This window comes from Penaeus japonicus, unplaced genomic scaffold (genome assembly GCF_977035675.1).
Source record: "Penaeus japonicus unplaced genomic scaffold, GWHDUDI00000001_assembly GWHDUDI00000041, whole genome shotgun sequence".
Lineage (NCBI taxonomy): Eukaryota > Metazoa > Arthropoda > Malacostraca > Decapoda > Penaeidae > Penaeus > Penaeus japonicus.
In genome coordinates this window covers 18,464,732-18,469,731 of record NW_028234443.1, presented here as the reverse complement: position 1 = coordinate 18,469,731, position 5,000 = coordinate 18,464,732, and positions in this window count along the sequence as shown.

Genomic DNA, 5,000 nt, shown 5'->3' with positions numbered 1-5,000 from the left:
GGTTCCCATAATAGCAACTGCCTCTGCCTGGAGCGAGGCATTGTCAGATACCCGCATAGCTCTCACTGTACCCCTTGCTGCAAAACCGGAGCCTGCAGTGTAGGTGATGGGGTCTACAGACCCACCTGTGAAGTAGGTTTTACTACCCGGCAGGGTGATTGCTGTGATATTCCTCTGTGCCTCATCCCTTAACAGAGGCAGTGAGTACTGTCTTTCTCCTTGGCACGTTCATGACAGAAAACTCTATCAAGGATCGTGCCCACGGCGGGGCTGTGACATAGTCAGGGTGGGGGAGGTCCATGCCCTTAACCAGTAGTCTCCTCGAGTTCAAAGTGTATCAGCACCCTGGCTATGTGAGACAGCCAGGTGTTGTTAGCAAAGAGTTCATGGTTCATAGTGCAAATCGTCTCTATACTTTCTGTCTTAGCTGCGAGTCAGGCGGGGACTGTAGGATTTTGGCAAAGAACTGGGCTGCCATTTGATTAATCCGGGTGTCCAGGGGGAAAAGATTGGCCTCCAGGAGGTTGGTAACCTTAGTCCACCCAGGGACACCCAGAATAATCCTGGCAGCCTCGTTTTGCATGATGTCAAGCCTTTTCCTGAGTCCAGGATTGACTGGGCGACAGAGGCGTAGTCCACAATGGGATGGACAGCATGCACATAGAAGGATCTTGGTGCCCAGGCCCTAAGTGCCGCCCTAACAGAGCTCTCATGACTTACCTTGGTCCAGTCTAGGAGATATTTAATCTCAGAGCAGATGGTGAGGTTCTCATCAACCTATATCCCCAAGTATTGGTAGACGTGAAACCACTCTAGCTCCAACCCTTGGACTCGCAGTCTCTGGTCGCGGACATCGTGTTTCAGTGCCATTGGCTTAGATTTGGTTGCTGAGATCTTAAGCCCAACCCTGTGGCATTCCTCAGACATTAAGTCCAGACAATGCTAGGCCTATCTAGTTATGTTCTCATTTCGTCTCCCAGCAGAGATAATTGCAAGATCATATGCATAAGAAATGATCATGCACCCTGCAGGGAGTGGAATGTCGAGGATGCTTAACATGAGGGTGTTAAACAAAGCCGGGCTAAGGACCCCCCCTTATGGAGTGCTATTCTCCAGGGGCAAATGCCTGGAAAGGTGACTTTGGAACTTTACTCTGGCAGTTCTGTCCCGAAAATAGTCACCAATCCAAGCAAGCAGTCTGCCTTTGATTCCCTTGCAAATAAGGATCTCCTGAATAGGGAGTGGACTCGCCAGTTCAAAAGCCTTTTCCAAGTCCAGGAAGACAATGACAGCTGGTGTTACTGACAGTACTCAGTAAGGTGGCTATGCTGTGAGCTGTGCTCTTACCCCTTGTGAACCCATGTAGGTGTTCATGTGGAGGTCCCAACTTCCATTGGAGCTGGTTCAGTTCCATTCTCTCTGCTGTCTTTCCCAGACAGCTGAATAGAGAGATGGGACGGTACCATTCTGGTTCCTTTGGTTTAGGGATGGGAACCATGTCATCCCTCTTCCAGCACTGTGGTAGTGAGGAAATCTCCCAGGACTTGTTGATGAGATGCAAGAATGAAAGCTCTCATTCATGTCCTAGGTGGGAAATGATGAGGTAGGATATGCCATCACAACCCAGGAACTGGGTCTTATATGTTCACTGTAATTCCCTCAGAGAGAACATGGCATCTACGTCATCAGGCTCGAATGCCTTTTCTCTGATGAGAGCATTCCTGCCTGGAAGTAATTCCTGGCATGCCCTCAACTCTACTGGTAGGCCAATGCTACTTGTTCTAGCAGAGAACTCAAGTGCCAGTCTCTCCGCCTCGGACCGCAAGTCATGGTGGGTCTGTCTGGGGGCTGAGCGATCTGTGGCCCATCTGATACAGTTCCACAGCTCTGAAAGGGTTTTGTGGCCAAAGGACTCACACCACTCCAGCCATTTTTCCTGCTTTACCCTCTTAGCAGTTTCCTGAGCATCCCTGAGAGCCTCTCTCAAAAGAGCATGATTCTCAGATGTTCTCTGTCTGCGGAAGTGTCTTCTGCACATATTGATTCTGTGGCAGGCATCTTTAAAACACCTGGACCACGGACAAGTTTTGGGGATGGTCTCTGAGGCTGCCTCGTCTATGGCATTTACTAGTCTGGCTTTAAGTATATCCACATTATTGTTAGGTGAGAAGTCACTGGTTCTGAGGCACCTGGTCAGAGCCTCCTGGAAAGCTTTCCAGTTGGCCGTGTCCATCTTCCATTGAGGATTGTGCTTGGGCACAGGTGCCTGGCCTGCGTCCAAGATGGTGGTGACTATCCCATAGTGATCGCTCATGGCAGTGTTGTCCACAGGTCAACTAATTCTCTCAACCAACACTGCAGTAACAAAGGTAAGGTCAAAGACAACATGTGTAGGCTCCTGGCTGTTGAGCAGATCAATCTCGGGGCACGACTCAAGCCCCTCGCCTCTGTGGCAGCCTGCTGCATCACGACTCCGAGTGGGAGCCAAGATGCGGTGGTGGACATTTAAGCTCCTACAATTTGGCCTGTTGTACACATTGTAAAGCTTGACGGGACCCCCGGCCAAATGGATCTCAATGGCAAGGAATTCGACGCCTTCTCTACACTGCACAGGAAGGGGGATATTCGACTTCACAATGGTAATTAAACCTCTGGTGTCTTGCGTACTTAGTACCACAAAGGGATGATATCCTGAACAGGATCCCCCGATAGTCTCCTGGAGCTTGACAATGTCAATGTTCCGAGATCGCACGCTCACGTGGAGAAGGGCGTTCCTTATGGAAAAGCCATTGATGTTCCACTGCAGTATGCTTAAATTAGAAGCCATTGTGGTAATCTGAGTCCATTAAGTCTGTGTTGTCAACGACGTCGACAAAATCGGTCTCCGACGTTAGGACAGCTCGACAGCTCTGGAAGGTCGTGGCTTCCTCACTCTTTGGTTTTTGGCCGCAGGTTGGGTGAGGAGACAATTTTCGCCCAGGGGTTTTGTGGGGAGAGGAGTCTCGCCCTGAGTTGGAGTGGGTGTTGAGGCCACAGGACTCATCTCCCTCTCCTTCAGGGCAGCGACAGCCTGAGTCATTGCCATCATGGCGACCTTGACTGCCTTCTCCATCTCCTTACTGGTCCTCCCCAATGCTGTTGCAACTGTCGTGACAACTGTTGTCAGCAGAAGCATCAATTCCTCTGTAAATAAAGTTGGTCTTTCTGATGGTGGGGAAGACTTAGTGGTATTCCCAGACACCTTCTGGGTCTGTTTCCGTCTTGGAACTTCCACTAGAGCTGGAAACTCTTAGGAGGGGGGGGGAGTCCTTACCACTTTGTTCTGCCACCAGACATAAGTGCATGGAAGGGCGGGAACAAGGAAGGTGAGAGTGGCTTGATCCCTCGGTATAATTATCATGCCATTGTCTCTGGCACTTCTAATCGTCAGATGGCACTGTCTCTGGATTTCCAGAGCACATACCACCTGATACGCATTGCCGAATCATTCCGGTTTAGGGGGAACTTTAAACTGGTGGAACCGACTTGGGGCTACAGACCCGCCATCCGAGTCCGTAGCCGGCCGAGGCCGCTTGTTGCCTGTTCTTCGAACCGACGCCGGTGTTTTGGCAGTGGGGCCAGCAGGGTTGGTGGGTCCTACCTGGCTTCCAGTTTTAAATTGTCTGAACCGACGCCAGAGACTTGTCTGAGTCAGGGGCTGGCTTGGAGGGTCCAGCCCGAAGTTCTTGGGAAGGTTTTCTCTGAACCGACGCCAGATCCTTACCCATCTTTTTACTTTTGTCACCGAGGACCTTGAAAGGCTCCAAGGTGACAGCCTTGGTTGATTTCTTGCTGGGGTCGTCAGCGGGGGTATCAGTCAAGGGTTTAGTAGAGTAAAAAGTTGCCATATGTTAGTAGTTCAATTCATCCTCCCACGCCCCCACCCACCACGGAGTCCAAACAAGGGGAATCTGTGCACTGAGCTTATACTTAGAAGCCACAGGGGTGGTAGGAGGATATACACAACCCCTGCCTCGCATTGATTTCACTCACAAGACCATGCAATTGCCTGCAAGACAGGGGCTGCTTGACCCTAGCCTAGCTCAAAAGAGAGACTAGCTGATTGACCTGACTGAGTTGAGATCAGGTCACCTGTCTTGCTGGAATAGAGGACCAAGGAGGCGTGTTGCTAGCTGCAGGGCGTACTCATACTCGGCATTGCTCAACCTCTAGGTCTCCCATCTCCTAGCGCACAGGGGCGCCACTCACTGTAAACATGTGGGCAAGTGTGAGCCCCCCTGGGGGGAGGACTAGGGGGGTTGCGATCCCACCTACTAGATCAGCACCTAGGAACACTTGGTTATCCCTCCTCAGAGAACCCATCGCTGGAAGGCCACCTCACCGGGAGGAAGAAACTGGCCAGATCCAGAGCAGGCTTGTACAAGGAAGGCATTCAAGCCCTTGTGCCACGACAAGGTGGTTCCTTTTGCGGGGCCGCTACAACCCACTTGACTAACCTCATCATGACGCAAAATAGTGTAGACGACTTTAATGACGTCACTAACACGACATCATTGACGCCACGTGCACCTAAAACAAAGTGATGCCCTCTACCAAGGTCAAAGACTGATGATTGAATCCAGTACAGATTCGCCATCAAGTGGCATTAAAGGGCATAATGCATCGCATTCATGTTGGTCTACGCATAATAGTGCAGAGATTCCCGATAGGTGGTATTGGCTACATCATGCACAAAGAGCCCCAGTGTGAGACGAAGAACCCATAAATGATTTTGGTTCAACCCATGCTCGGAACCGGTCGCTCTACCAACTGCTTAAAACTAAGTAAGATAGTGTATGAATACTGAACAGATGTTAAAATGACATTAAATGCATAATTACATTTAATTCATATACCTTTATTCGTGATTTAATTGATCCGAAAAAAGAACAGATCATGGGCCCTAGCACCCTTACTATCTGTACGCCACCGTAGCTGAGCAAACATTCAAAGGACCACTA